The sequence below is a fragment of the Rattus norvegicus genome, chromosome 5 (assembly GCF_021556685.1).
Source record: "Rattus norvegicus strain SHRSP/BbbUtx chromosome 5, alternate assembly SHRSP_T2T, whole genome shotgun sequence".
In the NCBI taxonomy this organism is placed as follows: domain Eukaryota; kingdom Metazoa; phylum Chordata; class Mammalia; order Rodentia; family Muridae; genus Rattus; species Rattus norvegicus.
In genome coordinates, this window is record NC_141538.1 from 133,805,786 (window position 1) to 133,824,881 (window position 19,096).

Consider the following 19,096-nt stretch of genomic DNA (forward strand, 5'->3'; position numbering starts at 1 on the left):
TCTTAGAGGCTCCCCCTTCTTTTAGGTGTTTCTGGTATCTTTTCCTGTCCCTCTTTCTTTCTCTCTTTCTCCTTCCGCCTTTCTCCTCTCACAAAGATCAAGGTAGGAACTGTCAGGAGAGAAGAATGACTCCTAGAAAGTCTGTAGTTCCCACAAAGACTATGACATATTTTCCTAGCTCTCTTGACTTGTCTACTAGCACAGATGTTGAGGTGGGATGCCCAGATGCTGTGAAGAAGGTTATATGTGGTTGCAACTTTTACTTCCTCCTAGGGAAGTATCAGGTCCCACTGGCTGACAGTTGCAAGGCAGCCTCAAGCTCAGCTAGACAAAAGACCAGCAGAGGAGAGGGAACTTACTGATGGACTAATGCTTTGAGGCAGCTTCACAAGTGGAGAGTGGGTAGAGGTGGCCATGGGCCCAAAAAGCTTCAAGCTGTATCTTGAGCTAAGTTAACAAATCTTAAAGACTTCTCCCTTGAGGGAATTAAGAGTTGGGTCAGCCAGATCTTGAAGTCAGCAGTTTTGTCTTGGGCTCTTCCCCCACATCCTTCCTCCCTCTTTTCTTATTCCTTCCAACATCCACTGTTGCTAACCAGAGAGACGCAGACAGTTCTCTTATGTGTAATGTTTTTCCAGGGTGAACATAATTTTAACACACAGTTGTTTAGTTTTGACCAAAAACAAGTTAAATATTCAACAACTCTTGTGTGGTTCATGCCAGTTCAAGCATATTCCCACAATGCCTTGAGTAGGCTGAGTCCACTCCTGGATGTTCTGACAAAGAAAAAGGAAAGAGAAAGTGAGCCTTGTAAAAATTCCACAGAAAATTCTGGTAGTTTCCCTCTCTACCATTATCCAGAGCTTATTCTCCACTGGGCATCCCACAGGCCGGTCTCTACTTCTCACCTGGCAAAAAGTTTCTCTCTCCTCTTAGAGACGCCAGAGCAATTCTTGCAAGGATGACCAAGACCTTGGCTCCCAGCCAGGCTGGGGTTTATGTGAATCTTTACAAGCACATCTGCCAGTGAGCATTCTTCCGGGCTCCCATTGCTGCCCAAATGGGCCACATCAATCAGGGCCCAGGCTTCTTCCTGACAGAGTGAGAACAAGGACCTACTTATTTATGACAAACTTGAGTGCTTCCCTCTGCCAACTGGGCTCCCCAGGAGAGGAGATGGTCATTAAACCAACCACCTCCACTGTGCCCTTCCCTTGCAAAAAAGACCTGATTCTTTAAAGGGTTGCTGATGCCAAAAAAGGAGGTTAACTCATAGGTGGAAAGGGATGGAGAAAGAGAAGTAAGCAGCAGGTAAACCTCTGTCAACTCAGGGTTAACAAGAAAGTTACCTTGCCCACTTTATAACAACGACCCTATGATCCTGAGAGGAATTGCATCCAAGGTGCACATAACCGCTGAAAAACAAGTCTCATATTTGAAGTCAGGTACCTTTCCTCTTACTCAAAGGTTCTTTTCTACAGCTATTTTCATAGGGAGGAAGGATTTCTGAGTAACCAAGAAGTTCTCAAAATCCTACTTGTGCCAATCTAGGAGTTAAAACTCCCTGCAAACACTTTCTTTTCCTCTTGGGAGAACTGAGTTCCGTGATGACTATGGCATTTCCTCTTCTGGAACTGCATACCAGGGAACCTTATTCTAGTTTAAAAGGGTTCAGAATGTAGATTCAAAACAGAGAAGAAGAGACCCTCGTAGTGACCCTCATGAGGTCACGTTTATTAACTCTGTTATGGGATAGCATATGGAGAAACAAAGAGCTAAATCAGTTTATCCAGTGCTAGAGTCCATAGCTAATCAAATCTGAGTTGTCTGAGAAATGAAAGAGACTACAGAGGTACACCATCGAAGTACCTAATGGATTAGAGTTAGAGACTTGTAGCCTTACAGAAGAGCCTACATAAACGTTCAGCAAGCCTACTTTCTCTCATCACCTGCTACAACGCTTTGCCTAGTCTGGCTTAGTTCAGCAGAAGGGCTATACTCCACTTTTTGTGAAGAACCATAAAATCCTCTATCTCAGTAAGGCCTTCTATTGCTGTGACAAAACCCCATGACTAAAAGCAACTTGTGGAGGAAAGAGTTTATTTCATCTTATATGATTGGAAGTCTATAATTCAGGGAAATCAGAGCAGAAACTCAACCAAGATTCGGGAACTAATGCAGAGGTCATGGAGGAGGGCTGCTTATTGGTTTCTTCTCGTTGTTCACTCAGCCTGCTCTCTTACAACAACTAGAACCACCAGTCCAAGCAGACCATCACTACAAAAAGCTGGGTCCTGCAAATCAATTACCAATCAGGAAAATTCCTCATGAGCTCACTCATAGTCTGGCTGGGCTTTACTCAGCTAAGCTTCCTTCTTTACAAATTATTCTAGATTGTGTTGAGTTGATGTAAAAATTGGGCAGCATACCCTGCCAGATATAATTCTCTCGTCTTCTCTCTTCTTCATCTTTTTATTGAATAATCCCAGAAGATCATACCTTAGGACTTTTCACCCTTAGCACCACTGACCTTTGGAATTTTTGGAGGATATCCTGTGTGCTATAGGATGCCTAGAAGTATCTTTGGCCTCTACTAGATGCCAATAGTGTTCCACTCTTGGTAGAAGTAACGTGAAAATGTCTCTCAACATTTCCAGATGATCCCTGGTTAAGGTAGGGAGGGAGTGATTGTCCTACTGGAAAACCATTACTCTAGAAGATTTCAGAGCCGCATAATGGAAGGAGCTTGGGTTCTGAATGACCATGTAGATGAGAGCACATACCACATTTGTCATAAGCATAAGGAAGAAATTATGTTTACTGCAATTTGTGAGCTGTTTGTTCAAAAGTTAGTCTATGCTGACTGATATAGTGTGACTATTATCCCCATAAGTAAACATTTATCCAACCAGGCAGAGAGGATTTGGAGCAGAGGCCTCTTTTGCCAACAAATAGTCACAGAAGAAAATGGGTTTGTGGTTTCCTGTTAGGAGATAGTCCTTAAATATAGAAAATAGAAGAATGTGCTCTGTGTGCCCTAAAACTATACCTAAAAGTTATCACCTAAGTCACTTGTTGTCTACCATGGCAGAAAAATCTTAAATGAAGTTTTCCTTGCAGACTTTCTCCTCATGAAACCAGGATTTTCTGCTGTGGGGGACACCAGTGCCTACTGTCCTTTACTCACACTACAAGGTTCGGCTCAGTATAGAAATGGCCTATAGACTACATGATACCAAATATGTCCAATGTTGCCTCCATTAATTATGTTAGCTTATTTTGTTGTTGAAGCTGAGGATCAGTCTTTGGACAGGGTTGAGGGTTAGTCTGTGGCTCTATGGAAGTCTTGCTTTGTGCAAGGGGTCATTGTGCCAGCCTATGAAGAACATGTTAAATATGGCTTGTGGTAGAAAAACAGAACTGGGTTAGAGAAACACACACACACACACACACACACACACACACACACACTCACTGCACACACTGGCCTCACCAAGAATTCCATAGAGTTATCATAACATGATCTGTTTCCATTCTTCATTGTGCTTTGCAGTTGCCTTAAGGTGAGGTAGTAGCTATTTCCTGCAGAGCTGTCAAGTCTGTGGGATGAGAGTCCTCAGTCCAAGAATGACACCAGAGATTGGAAATAAACGGATGGAAGCTGAGCCATATGGATAGATCCAGATTTGATCTGTCATGTATTGGTTGTTTCAAACTGTGATATCTCTTTCCTTTTCCAGATCTATGATTCCTAGATGCATAACATGATGCTAAAGATTATGTGCTGGAAACCTAATTGCCAATGCAACAGAGCTTGGAGGCGAAACCTAACAAGAGGTAGCCAGATAATAAGGGTTTTGCCTTCCTAGATGGATTGAAATGGTTGTTACAGGAGTACTTTCTCTGACAGTGAATTAGTTATGTGAGTGAGCCTGACTACCTTGATTTCCTGCTTTCTCCTTCCTCATCCTCTCTTCCCCTTCTGCTCTCCTCCACGGAATGATGACTATAAAGCCCTTATCCGATATCAGTGCTAAGCTCTTATACTTTTCAGCCTCCAGAGCCATAAAGTTTATGTTCATTATAAATTATCCAGATACTCTGTTAGAGACAGAAAATTGGTTATGACAAGTAGGAACAACAAGCTGGTCATCTCTTAATATTATGGTAGTTGTACTAAGAAGCATTTGGTTGATATGCTTTTGGTATGCCCAATGGCAGCCATGTGTTGTGGCTTCTCCTTGCCTGTTTCTTGCCACATCCAGCTAGAACTTCAGACATTGCAATGCTCTATAAAAGTTGCAGTGGCCTCCAGCAAGCTTTCTTGAATCTAGATTTTCCCCAAACATTAACCTATTCCAGTAGGGGAAAACTCAGCTAGAAACAGTCAGAGGTCCCTTCAGTGATTATAGCTTGCAATTTTCAAATTTTATCATTCTGCTAATCTACAACACTCTAGGCTCTTGTCTAAAATCCAGTAGCCTAAAGTTCTAGAAATCTTAAATTCTAAGGCTGGCAGTCCAGAATTGTTATTATAAATGACTGTTTGTATAATAGCACTAACTCAAGTTTTCATTGACCCCTGTGCCCAAGAGACTCAAAGACATGACAGGGGACTTGAGAGTTTGTGTGGCCAACTAAAACACATTTCTGTCCCTCTCCCTACATTTCTGCTGGTGGTTCTAACTGCCACTGCTGTTAATCATCACCAGTTAGCAGAATATGCCTGGCCTGGTCTGATTTTCACTGCAGAGGCCTCATGCATGCTAGATTCCTCACTGTTTCATATTTCTATCATTTAATATCTTGATTCTCCTTGCTGCCAACTTTCAGACAGTGCAGAATTATGGGTTTCTTACAATTTATGATTTTAGACATTAATAATTCAGACTGATTAAGTTTTAGATTCTGAAACACTGCGATTCCAAGACAATGAACAATGCCAGAAAACTGTTATCAGAGGCTCCAGATGAAGAAGCACCAGGGAAGCTGGATCCGAGCGAGTTGCAGGAGGGAGTGATGGGTCTCAGGTGTGAACACGGCTGTATGGCAAGAGTGTTAGACTCCTAGAGAGAAGGGGAGAGGAAACCTTTTTGGTAATAGAACATCAAGAGAAGCCACACCCTGCAGGCTTCCTGAGCCCCGGGCAAGCAGTGAGGACAAGTTTAATGCCCTCCAATCAAGTGTGTTACTTGCTTCACAGGTGACTCTAAGTAGAAAAATAGAACTGAGGCTTTATGTCCAGATTTATTAAAAAATGTTTACAGCTATAAATTTGGGTAGTTCTCCTCCCAGGGCTAAGGGTAAGCTCTCTCACCTCTTGCAGGCAATCCCTATATCTATCAGGGTTGCCATTTGGGATGTTTGATTCTTCTCAGCTTAGCTACACATTCCTCTGGCTATGGTGAGAGGTGGGAAGGTGTAATAGGCCTTAAATCCATGGAAGTGATTTAGACAAGTGTTGGGAAACTGGGGCCTGGCCCAAATCTCCGATTTTGTAAGAAGCCCATGAAGGCTTACAGAAATTCTGAGCTGAACACATCCTAGAGCCAAGATCTCCATCTGCAGCCAGAAGCAGCAAAATCTTGGTTTGGAGGGAACTGGAGGTGGAAGAGAGTTCTCTGCACAGCAGGGCTGGGCCCTTGATGGAAAGAGCTACAGTATTAAAGAGAAAAGTTTGAGCAAGTCCACCATTAGCCAACCATCTGGTTTTGCTGGGCATCCTTCCAAATTTAGCAGCCAATGTGGGGGACAAGCAGGTCTTTTGTGGGAAAAGTTTACCCAGGATAAAACCAATTATCAATTTAGTCTTCTTATCTGTTACAACCTCCTTGCAGCTCTTCCACAGTCAAATGTTTCGGCTCTTTTCTTTGTGAACCCGGCTGGCTCCTTCACTATCCCACATCTCACAAGCCCTTTCAGTCTCCATACTGTTTCCCAGCTACAATGCCTTTCCTGTTTCTCATGTCACTCCCACTCCATTAGGAGTCCTGCTCTAACTACTCATAAGACAGAGCAGGCTTCTCTTTCATACTTAAAGCACCATCCTAGAACATTCCATTCCAGCGTCAGAGCCCCGCTTGGTTACGCTCCTCATCTCATATCCCCAGTCCTTTCACAAGACCTGAGTCAGAAATTCATTTGAGCTATCTGCAGACTTGGAGGAGTAAGACGCATATCTGTGAATAAACAGGTGTATCTCTTCAGGTCAGTGAAAGCAAGGCGACATCTAAAATACCAGCAAAGGAGATAGAACTGCATAAGCACTGATGGTGCTGAGCTCTAGCCAAGCAAGATGTCCAGGCTTTGCACTGCTAGTTCTTCCCCTCCTTAACACATGACTATAGGACAGTTACCTGTAGCTAACCATGTGATCCTTCTCTGTGCAATGAGAGTCATTGTGAGGGCTGAGTTCTCAACTAGAATACATACAGTAGTGAGTATAGCATCAAATGAACTAACTCAACTGCAGAACAGATACTAGAAAGAGTAGCAGGAGTTGTGGTAGCACCACTGTATGCTTGATAAGGAAAGCAAAGTCCAATTAGCCAGGCCAAAAAGGCAAAACAGGAAGTCAAGTTTACCCCATTCCACCAATGCTACTCTAGCATGTGACTGGCATGGATAGAGGTCAAGTTCACTGCCAAACCATGGAATGGAGGTGGATATTGTGGTTTTCTGAAGAAGTAGACTGCTAGTCATGTCCATCTCCTATTTGGCATGTAAGTCATTATGAGTTCCAATATGAGCATCTCTATCTATCTGTATGTATGTCCACCTACCTTCTTTCTCTCATACTGATCTTAAGCACAACTGCTTTCATTCTCCTGGCTTCTGTTTTCCTAAATTGGTCTTTTATTTCAACTCTTCATTCTCTCTTCTGCCACGGAGAAATGAAGTTTACATAAAACACATCAGATGGGACACCAAAGGATCTGGTCTTACCCCTCAACTGCCTTAACTCCTAAGGTGAGCCCAGCCCTCTTTCTTTTCCTCCCTGAACTTGTTTTCTTCTCAACATAGAGGACATTGGGCTACAATTTGTTCTAAAACTGTTTCTCATGTTGGATATCTATAAACCTCTGTGGCAGACTTCTATAATACAGAAACATCTCTGTACCAAAGAACAAGGCTTCATCCCCCTCAACCCCGTCCTTCATGAGCACAGACAAGTCAAGCATAATACTGCTGCTGAGGGCTCAGGAGGAATAAGCTTGCCTCTGCTAAATCTCCTGTCAGAGATGGTTACAATGAAGAGCAGGTGACAAATTCTTCAATCATGGATGATGAAGAAAAGAGGAAACTACATAGCAGATGTGTCATAAAAGAGGGAGACACCACACTGGCCTAGAACACTCTGGTTGGGCCTCGCCATGACTTTAGGGGTTTCATTAAGAATGGGAAAGTGAAACTAGGTGCCATTAGCAAGCCTAGTCACTGGCACCCAGACCAATGGGATAGAAATGAGTCCCATACCACTCCTCACAAGCTCTTCCCATTTTCTTCCTCTTTGGTCTTTCTCAGTTCTGGGCACACCAGGATAGCAAATTCCAGATCCTGTCCTCTCAGGGGCCTCTGAGGTAATTCTTCTAGCCCTGCCTCAGGGCTTTCTGCCTCAGACCACTGCAATTCACACCCTCTGTCCCAGGCAGAGGGCGATTTGTGAGATTTGTAGCTGGATCCTGCCCCCCTGACCTACAGCCCTATAAAATAGCAAGCAGGAAATAAAGGGTGGACAAAGCTAAGACCCAAGCACTGATGAAGATTGGAAGTGACTGGGGAGTCGAGGGGATTTATGTCTTATGGATCAAAATGGCCAAAGAGGCCAGACAGAGAACAGCAGCCCTGACGCCTCTGCCTGGTTGATAATTTATCCCAGAAAGTAGAGACCTCTGTTTGCCACTCACACAGGCTGGGTGGCTCTCTGGGTCCTCCCAGTCTACTGTCTGCAGGGACCCAGGCTGACTCACAAGTTTTGTTTTCCCAGACCAAACCCACATGTTTGATACTTCGTCAATTCTCTCCACATCTAAGATCTTGTCAGAGGTTCATCTTACACTCCCGGTGAGGCTGGCAGGATGGGGACCCTCAACCTCATTGGCCAGAGGAGAAAATTGAAGCTGACAGAGGGTGACTCATGCAGGATCACCCAGGGAATGGAGAGAATGAGCCATTGTTGGCTGATGTTACAGCTCCTATAGGTACACATTTCCCTTCTCATTCCCTCCCTTGGCGCCCAACCTACCCTCAAATTAACTTTTCTCAACCAACGAGTCAATTCAACTAACCTCTACTGCAAAACAATATTTACTAAGAATGGCTGCAAACACAGAGATGAACAGAATAAAGGCACATGCCCAAAACAAATACACCCTTTCAGAATGTGTGTTGTTGGTGAAGATCTCTATCCAATACAATAATCAGCATGACCAAACAAAGACAAAAAATAAATAAATAAAAGCTTCGGAAAGAAACTGGGAGTAGAGGCAGTGCTGAGGTCAAACACAAAGGAGCACTTCTAGTTGCTAGGTTCTTTGAAAGCAATTCACAGGTCATGAGGACGGCTCTTGACCTGGACAGCATGCTAGCAAATGAGTTCTGAAGTAGAAACATTTCGTTTTTTAAAAAAAGAAATTATTCTTTAATCCTTTTTTTACATCCAGACTTCATCCCCCTCCTGGTCTGCCCCAGACTAGTCCCCATCCCATACCTCCTCCTCCAACCCTGGCTCCAAGAGGTTGTCTCCATCCCACCCTTCACCCTCACCCCACCCCCACTCCACCAGGCCTCCCCACTCCCTGGGGCATCAAGTCTCTTGAGTTTTAGGTGCATCTTCTCTCACCAAGGCCAAACCAGGCAGTCCTCTGCTGTGTATGTGTCTGGGGCCTCATTATCAGCTGGTGTGTGCTGTCTGGTTGGTGACTGTGTCTGAGAGAACTCAGGGGTCCAGGTCAGTTGATATTGTTGGTCTTCCCATGAGACCACCCTCCTCCTCAGCTTCTTCCAGCTTTTCCCTAATTCAACCATAGGAGTACCCAGCTTCTGTCCATTGGTTGGGCTAGTATCCACATCTGATTCTGTCAGCTGCTTGTTTGGCCTCTCAGAGGACAGCCACGATAGGTTCCTGTCTACAAGCACACCACAGCATCAGTAACCTCGTCAGGGCCCCAGGCCTCCCCTTCAGCTGGATTCCAATTTGGGCCTGTCACTGGACCTCTTTTCTCTCATGCTCTTCTCCATTTTTGTCCCTGCAGTTCCTTCAGACAAGAACAATTCTGGGTCAGAGCCTTTGATTGTGGGATGGCAATCCCATAGCTCCACTTGATGTCCTATCCCTCCACTAGAGGTGGACTCTACAAGTTCCCCCTCCCTACTGTAGAGTACTTCAGTCCTGAGACCTCAGTACCTCCCTAGGTTGCCTGTTTCCATTCTTTCTGCTGATCCCCAGGGCTTCAGTCCTGTCCCCCTCCCCCATTACCTGATCAAGTTCCCACTTCACCTCCCTATCTCCTCTTCCACCCAGGTCCCTCCCTCCTTCTGCCCCACCCCCACCCCTGTGATTGCTTTCTTCTCCTTCCCAAGTGGGATTGAGGCATCCAATAAGCATCCAACACACAGACTGAGTATTGATGTCCATGATCAGCTGTGTGATAAGCCTGTGAATGTCATCATCTACCAATTGCAAGGGCAAAGTGTCAGTCTGTATAGTGGGATTTTAAAATACAAAACAAAAAGAAATTCTGAAGTTTGAGAATCTGATTAACCAGGTTTTTTTCAATCCTAACTAGAATTAAAAATCGTAGAGTTAACTGCTTAGCCTCTCTGAACATGTTTTTTGTTTTGTTTTGTTTCCACCCATTAAATAGAAATAATACTAACGGCCTCAATGTTTTTTCCTGAAAAACAAATTCAAAGATAACTTTAAAATTTAGCCACATTAGTCTAGATTTCATGCAAGGTCCCAAGATAATAGATAACACATCCCCAAGCTCAGTGGAAGACCACCATGCGAGGACTGCCAAAGGTGGTGTTGAAAATTGCTTTTGTGGTTCTTTGCTGACCACCCACCTCTGGCATATAATGGGGTAGGCAAAAGAAGCCAACACTTAGTGGAGAGTTAGACAGGGGATTTCTGGAGAGAGCTGTAAGTACTTTGCATATCTTTGTCCTCTCCCTCCCTTAACTCAAGCCTGAGGAAAGGGGCTCTAATGGGATCTTTGGAGGGCTTGATGTTTTCTCTATATTCAGGAGATATGGTGGACAGGAATCTGACTCCCACTGGTAAATATGAGAGGTTAGAGAGTAGCTAGCCAGATGTTCTAACTTTAGAATAAAGGGAGGTTGCTGCATAGGAAACAACCTGCACTCTCAGAGTTCATCAAAGCAGAAAATGCAGAAGTGTTTTTCTCAAAACTAGATCAAGACCACACAGAGAGGGAGATGATCTAAAGACCTGCTAGGTCCTGACAAAGTACCATGAGAAGCTAAATCCTTAACTGACTGGGACTGGTGGTGCTAGGAGATGCCTAGCAGCTGGGAAGGAGTCTGCAACACTCGGCAAGTAGAATAATGTTTGCCCACATCAGGAGAACCCCTGTATGGGATAGGGACATAGCACTCCAAAATAGCAAAAACTCCCTGGGAAAGGACAAGCAAGGTCAATGCCTGCCGGGCATAGACGGATGATTCTACAAAGTCTTCACTTATGTATAAGCACTATCCTGCCCACCTTCCCTTTCCTTCACCTCTGCCAACGCAAAATTTGTTCTGTTTTGTTTTAAATCCACAACTTGAAAATATGTAAGAACATGAATAAACTGACCTCACTTCTCACCTCAGGAGACTGGTCAGTGGCAGTTCTGACTCCAGGCAAGTGGTAGGGAAAACTACTCCATTCAAATGAATTTTTGACTTTACTATTGTTATTATTGCAGATGGTAATGTGATTTGATCTGATTTTGTCCCCCAAAAGCACAGGCTAGACACTTTATTTGCACCTCAACATTGTTCCATGATAAAGCCTAACCCCCCCCCAAAAAAATTTCTAAGGACAGTTAAGGTGCAGATAATAGATTATATCAAAACTAAAGCAGAAAATTAGAAAAGTGAGCATGGAAAGAAAGATTTAAGCAGAGAGGGATGAGGTAATATGGGGGAAGGGCTAGCCTGAGGGAAGGGTATATGAATAGCCAAATGAAAGCTTACTATGTCACAGCCCAATTCAAAGTACAAGTGAAGGAATAGTAAAATACATGTGGTATTAAAGAAGAGGTGGAGATACTGGGGGTTGAATGATTAAGCAGGGATGGGGGAGAGGGTTCCCATAGAGGAGATACTGGGTAGATTAACAAAACTAAATATGTGTGGGAAAGTATTATGGAAAACCACTAGTTAGTAAGCTATTTTCAAAATATAGCATTAAGAAAAGAGTTTGAACTGAATTATTCTACATGGGTGGACAATTCTGCTCCCAAAAGACAGGAGATGTTACATAAAAATAGCAGTGCACAGCGTGAGATACTTCCTGAGTTATTAGGCCAAAATGCCCCAAAGGTCTCCAAAACAACACAGGCTGTTGTCATTGACCTTGTTCACCTTACCATATAATGCTTAAGACACCACACATTTTTGGCCGAAGGACATAGAAACATCAATCTCAAAACCAACTGGGAAACAACCTCCCCCAGCCCCACCTTGGCTAGCTTTCATGGTGCTGGAAGGTGCTAAGCAAGCTGGTGGGAGAGAAAAAAACACCAATAGTCTTATCCAAAAATGGTTCCTGAATGTCCCAATACCTACCAGCTTAGCAAGATATACCCACTGGTATAATAGCGCCCTGCTGAGTACAGGTTAACTAACCACTTTCTAATAGAATTTGAGGCCTGCTCCATAGCATGGAATTTATGCCTCGTCTATATCCCTGAGCTGTTATATTTTTTTTTATTTTTTGTAGTGTTGGGATTGAACACACATGCTTATACATGCTAGGCAAGCGATCTTCCAAAGAGCTATTCCAAGACAAAACACTTTTGTTATTAGTATATCCATTGAGGGGGAGCCCTCGTTCTCTAATCATTTAGTCATTATGATTCTCTTTTAGTTTTAAGAATTGCATGCATATATGCAATACAGGATGATAACATTGGCATCCATTTCCTCATCTACTCTACCTAGGTACAACAAATGCGTCTCTACTTTTCTGGGCCTGGATGACCATCAGTCAACAAAGCCAAACAGCTACAATATCTTGGAGCAGCTAATGTGTCTGACCTATGTGACCATCTATTGGCAGAGATAGAAGAAAATTTGATTTTAAACCTTGGTCCACACAGTCTTCAGGTCTGGACCTGCCACCCAAATACATCAAGTTGAGTAGCAAATACGTACTGCCGGGCAAGAGCTTCCAAAAAAAATAAATAAATAAATAAGTGTTGCTTGGGAGTTGGAAGGAGCAAGAGGAAAAGGAGTGAGCAAGGTCCCTTCTTTTCTGCTCCCGATTTATCTCATTATTCCACACAGCCTCCTCCTCTAAACCTAAGACAGGGTAGAAACGAGTGGTAGGCTGACCGATAAATCTATTATTTATCAATCTTCTACTATGTGTCAGTCCCCTTATATAGACTAGCTGTAGTGCTAATGATAGCTAAACTTTTCAAGGTAGAATGAGATGAAAACTTTGAGGCCATGAGGTTAAGTGTCTATAGTCATAAGGCAATCTTGGAGCAGAGTTGGAATTCAACCTAGACAGTCTGGTTCCAAAGTAAATGGTCTTCTCATGCTAGTTACTATCTTTCAAACATAGGCTGAAGTCGAGGAATTGGAAGTCCCAGATGGGCCCTCAGAATACAAAAAAAGATCCCTCGACCTTCTCAGAGCACTGTTTTTGTAGAAAAGAACGGCTGGCCCATATGTCCACCAGCCATCCCAAGGCCACCCATTACCAGCTCCTTCCAAATCAACCAAAAGTGATGCATCTTTAAAACCATAAAGCAGTGCAAAGAATGTTTTATCAGCTGGAAGAATATATGGACAGAGGAGCCTTACTCTGTTCCCTGAAGTAGATATTAACTTCATTAACTCTCCCTCTTTGCTAGTTCAGTTGGTTCTTTGTGAAGTTGGGTGTGTGCACATGTAGTTAAGTTCTCATTTCATTTGGCAGCAATCTTGCCCAGCTTTACAAGGAAAAGTTACTTTTAGATTCTCCTTTTGACAGTGAACTTGGCCCCCCTTACTCCCTGTTGAAATCTTACTCTCTGTAGGCAGAACTGGGACAAGAACAATAAGATAAAAAGAGAAATAATTAGAAAGGAGAAAAAAACTAAAGAATGAATAACTCTCTTAAAGTAGTCACTTAGAGAGAGTGAACAGAATGTTTAGAAGGGTTGACTATCTGGCTTTCTGGCCTTAAGGTAGACAGCCTGTACTATCTGGGTCTTGGTTCTGTGGGCAGGGCATAGAGAAAATAACTAGTGATTACAAATCAGATGGGATATCCTCTAGTATTTGTTATCTGACTTTCACAAAGTACTGTCCAAACTTAAGGCTCTAAAGCTAACTCTGCACCTGGCCCAAGGTCCTTGGATAATCCTTAGAGCCCAAACCTGACCACAAGGGAGCCTTCATGCCACTCCGAAAAGGACTTCTGTAACTCTAATTTTTTCAAAACTTTATTTTTAATGATGGTTCTTAAATGCCTTAGCCTCCCTTGTAGCCCACCACCTACCAGAGGTAGTGGAAAAGAAAGGATATGGGGAAATGGACCTGTTTAGAAAGGTACTTTGAAGCAACTCTGTGTCGTCTGGAATAAGCAATTCAGTTCACAGGTTAGCAGGCAGCAGCAGCTTGATCTTCTCACAAACACTTTATGGATACACCAGCAGTCCAGTTCAGTAGAGTCAGGCTAACAACAGCAGTAACAGGCCTCAGGCTCTGCTCAAGCCAGCAGAAGGGACCTAGAGGGACACCAGGAGAAGTTCTTGGCTGTGCCTCTCTCAGAGAAGTGAAGATCAGCAAAGAAGCAAGATCCCCAAGCATTGCACAGCTAGCTGTACTAACAAGCTAAGCTCGGCCTCTCTGGAATCCTATTTATACCCTTCAAACATCACATGTCCTCCATATACCTCACCTTGGCAGATGCATCTAGTCAGCTCAAGTCCACTGAAATGGCCACAAACTGCAACACACAACCAGAAGTTTTTTGGTGCATTTCTCTCTATGGAGTCCCAACATATGCAGCTCAACCCTACAATGTAAGGCAGACCAATGCATGCATGTTGTTAGCAAAATTCCTTCATTACATGTCTTTTCAGGTGCTTGCTTTAGCGAAATATCTTCTCTCCTGTGTCTTTTCCAGTGAAACATTCCTTCACAAGTCTTCCTTAGCCTTTCATACCTGTGTCCACTTAAACAAAACATTCTTTCACATGTTTGCCCTAGCAAAGCATCATCCAACTGATTTTCCCTTAAGTTTCCACTTCAGCCTTCCCTTCACTCCAATAAGGGACTCTGAGGAACAACTGAATGCAATGGGAATGCAGGTACTCAGTGTATTTTATGTCTGTCAGTGTGAATCAATATTCTGGAGTGTGTACATCTGAGAGTTGTATAGATAGGTATGCATTAAAAGAAGGGAAAAAGAATGACCGTTTATTTCTCTCTCTACAGGAGAATAGGGAAAGCTCTTCCTTGCTCTCAATGTTGGGATTCCAATGGAGAGCAAGGCAGACTAGAGTTTGCCTATATGTGAGGGTGTTCACAGAGGCACAGGGATCCATAAGTGTACATGGGAATGTGTTTGTGAAAATGTGTGCCCAGATATATGAGGACGTATGTACTTGTGTTTGAGACTACACGTGGATCAGTAGGTGTCTGAGCACTTCTGTGCACATGTGCATGTGGCAAGAGAGTAAAGAGAACCCCTGATTACGATGCAGACTGTTAAATCTATTAGAATGCCTTTGAGCTAAAAGGCTCTGGCTTAGCCATCTGCACTGCTCAAAACAAAATACCACAAACTTGGTAACATCAAAAGCAGAAATCATTTTCTTACCATTCTAGAGGATAGCACACCACATCAGGGCACTTACACGGAAGTCTAGTGAGAGCCATTCTCTGCTTCCAAGATAGTAAGTATCACATTGAATTCCCACGTAGTATAAGGCAAAAAGGCAACTAAGAAGTCCTGTTACAAGGAAGGTAATCCCATTCATGATGACAGACCCTCACTCCTTAACCACCTTCCAAAGGCCACACCTCTTAATGCTGATGCCTTGGAGACTGAGTCCAATGGGAATTTTACAAGGCACATCATCCTTAAAGCCATAGCATTTCTTTGGGATATCTATCAGTCTAGTTTACTTCCCAGTGTCCCAGGTTTCAAGGAAAGTTCCATGAGACAATCCAACAGACAAACAAAAGCCCAAATAATACATACACCAGCTACTTCTGAGCTCCAGAGTCTTCCCTAGTGAAGATGAGTTAAATACAAATTTCAAGTAGAGGGCTATAGGGAACCTGGGACACAGAGTGAAGAGACTGGCCTAGCCAGTCAAGTGCTGTGTCCAGGAGGATTTGAGCAGGTAATCAGAATGGTCGAGTTTCTTCTTTATGTGATTCTGTCCTCCAAAGAGAAAATCAGCTATGGTAAGAAACACTACAGGACTCTCTGAAGTAGCAGATGTAACAGCTCATACCTGAGAGAGGATGAGTCTTCACTTAAGGAACAGTATAGTAAGGAAGGAGTAGACTATGTGTCTAACCTATCACCTGAGCCTGTTGCATTCATTAGGATGTGGAGACTGAGCTCACAATTGTTTTTAATATTTTACACAATGATGTAGTTTTCCATAAACCTAGAACAACAGCCCTGTAAAGTAGGTATTATTTTCCTCAGATTACTGGTAAAACAACTGAAGTTCAGTAGAGGAGAAAAAGTACACACCCTGGATGATAGATTGAAGGCTTAGATCACATTTGCTTCAAATAAAGCATTGTGTTAATAAGCATTTCTAAAGTACCTGCTTTGGTCCCTTTGACTGCTTAGAACTCCATGCACTCTCCATTTAGTGTGTCAGTGGTTATTGTTCCGTGTTTTTTTTTTTTTCAGAAGAAAAGAAATGAGATTTATAAATGCTGGCAAATTTTGTCACGAAAGCCTGCTGGTTCAATCCATCTCACTCTAATCTCCATAATCTTGCAACAATTCAGCACTTTTGTTCCAAAATCAGGAAAAACACATTGTAATAAAATTCAGAATAAAGGAAATTTAAGAACTCCTGTGGGTTGATAGTACAAAAGGCTTAGATTATAATCTGGTTTGAAAAAGTTTCACCCTCAGGTCTACCTATTTTCTTGGTGAGCAAAATAAAATAAATCCAGAACGGGATCAGAGAGTTAACATTCACTGTCAATTTGACTTCACTTAGAATCACCTAGAAGATATACCATCTCAAGACATGACTGTGTGGGGATTTCCAAAGAGATTTAACTGAGGAAGAAAGACCTACTTTGAATATGAGTCACGTCATCGCATTGACTAGGGTCCTAGATTGAATGAAACATTTTTTAAAAAGCTAACGGAGTACCAACATTCAGGTCTTATTGCTTCCTGTTTGCAGATGCAAAGTGACCAGCTACCTCAAGTTCCTGTCATAATACTGCATATCAAACTAAGCCAAAATAAATCCTTCTTTCTAGAAGTAGCTTTACAGGATATTTAATATATATGTTTGTGTGTGTGCATGCATGTAAAACTAAAAGAAATTGTTACTGGGAGTGGGGTTGTTGCTTGGAGAGAGCTGATTGTGTGGTTTTCAAAGCCTTCTAAAATATTTTGTATGAGTGCTGAAGAGTTTGGAGCTAAGGTCTAAGCCCTAGGATGTGGTAAGTGGAGCTTAATGGGGATTTTTGGTGAAAGTTTCAAAGATCAGAAGGCTGACAGAAGTACAAACAAAAGAGGTTGGGTTGGTGAGGTTTCAGAGAGGAAAGGAACTCTAGTAAGAATTAATGTTGCGGGGCTGGGGATTTAGCTCAGTGGTAGAGCACTTACCTAGGAAGCACAAGGCCCTGGGTTCGGTCCCCAGCTCTGAAAAAAAGAACCAAAAAAAAAAAAAAAAAAGAATTAATGTTGCATCCTGACAAAGAATCTGTTTGTATTCTGTCTATACCCAAAAAATTTTGAAAAACAGCAATGAACTAAGTCATTTGGTGGAGTATAGGATGAGTTTTCAAGGTGGCAGTTTCTCTAACCCACCTAGCTCCCTAATAATTGAGGTAAGACCTATTGATTTAGCCAACAATATTTATGCACAATAACTGAACAGATATTCCTATCCCTCTATGCTATCTAGCTACTTCCCCAAGCACATGTTCCAGGTTACTTGTAGTTTGTCTCTCCTTACTTGCTTTGCTCCAAGTCTGTCCTAATGGCGAACTTCCTTAGTGACTCTTCCTCATGCCCAGCCCCATGGAGGCTTCCTTCTCCTCCTTTCCCTTCCTCCACCTTCCTTGTGACCAATTTCTTCTCCTAGGCCATCACCTCCCTTATTGTGAACTCCTTTCCTGGCTCTTCTCCCTTGGAAGATCCCTAGCTGGAATCAGAATTCCAGGCTTTCTATCCTCTCTGCCCAGTCATTGGCTGTTCAGCCTTTTATTAACCAGTCGAAGATAATTGAGGAACATTCTTTATACGATATAGATACAAGAGATTCTCCAATGTTCATGACAATGCCCATGCCTGGATTGTAACTTGATCTCAGGGTACAGAAACCAACATCTGAATACAGAGCACAAGAACTTCCTCCAACAGTGGAGGAAATCTGAAGACAGCATAACTAAAGACAAAGCTTTCCCATAGTCGTTTCTTACAAAGCCTTTTACGATGAGAGAGATCAGAAATACACAAGAAGGTGCAAGTTGGTAAGAAAAGCTGTGTGAGCAAGTTTAAAGTTTACAAACATAGTACAGAGAAAGCAGCTCTTATTGTTAAAGACATTGGCTGGTACAAAGAAAGAGAAATCACAAATTCTTCACTGAGACAGTAGGAATGATGTCCTGAAGATAGGACATCAAGCAACAAAGGCCCAAGCTTGTGAAGATGCAAACTCATTTACAAAGAGAAATCCTGAGCTGAGAATGAAACTAAAGGTGTTTCCTGCTTAAAACAAACAGCCTAAAAGTGTTCTCCAAGAGTCCACAGAGTCCACTATTGCTGTGCCAGAGGGAAGATCTGTGCCACCTTCAGTTGGCAGAGAACCTTAGCAATACTATCCACAGTTTTTCAGGCATGCAAAATGCAACATCGTAGAATCATAGTGGCTTGCATCAAGCTTCTAGAAAGCTGCTAGGGCCAGAAAATGTGAGGAAGGGTCAGATTTCCTGCAGGGCCATTATGTAAAGTCATAAAGGAGAAGCCAAAGTTGCAACGAAGACTGCAAAATGTTGGCAATGCTGAGACATCTCTCAAGAAAAGCTGAAGGTAGCAAGTAGAGCTATTCCAGGAGAGAAGCTCTAGTAGGGCTGGGAAGGCAGGGCTACTGAAAACCACTGGATCCCAAATGATGCAACAAGTCCCAGACAAAAAGAAACTTTATGATTTACTATTTGACTTGGTTTTGGTCCTGTTTAGAATTAGTCTTTCTCATTCTCTTTTAGAATAGGAATCTTTACTTTTTGCCATTGTATATTGTATGTCTCATAATTAGAAGATGACCTTTAGTTTCAGAAAAGACTTTTGACTTGAGACTTTTGAATAAGGTTAGAACTGTTAAGATTCTTAGGGCTTTTACAAATGAACTAAGAGCATTTCACATTAGAAATCGCCCATGGCCTTAGAGGTGAAATGTCACGGTTTAAAACTGGTGTGTTTGAATGTCAACAGAGCAAGGATATGGTTAATCTTTGTTGTGAACTTTACTTGAGATACAATCACCTTCAAGACACACCCAGAGGTATGTCTGTGAGGGTGTTTTCCAAAAGTTTAACTGAGAAGGAAGACCCACCCTAAATGCAGGCAATAGTATCCCATGACGTGGGATCCTCAACTATAGACACTATGTGACCCACTGTCTCAGTCTCCTTGGCCATTTTATTCCCTCAA

General features: G+C 42.7%; 1 long non-coding RNA gene across 1 annotated transcript in view; it reads right to left on the reverse strand.

Annotated features, from left to right (window-relative positions):
* Positions 1-908: 908 nt before the first annotated feature.
* LOC148005982 (uncharacterized) overlaps positions 909-19,096 on the reverse strand; it is an 89,954-nt gene continuing 71,766 nt past the window's right edge. The window contains exons 2-5 of the long non-coding RNA XR_015620424.1: positions 17,048-17,083; positions 14,126-14,242; positions 13,762-13,952; positions 909-1,093 (exon numbers count right to left, since the gene is read on the reverse strand). This is a non-coding gene — a long non-coding RNA (uncharacterized LOC148005982). The remainder of the gene's footprint in view (positions 1,094-13,761; positions 13,953-14,125; positions 14,243-17,047; positions 17,084-19,096) is intronic.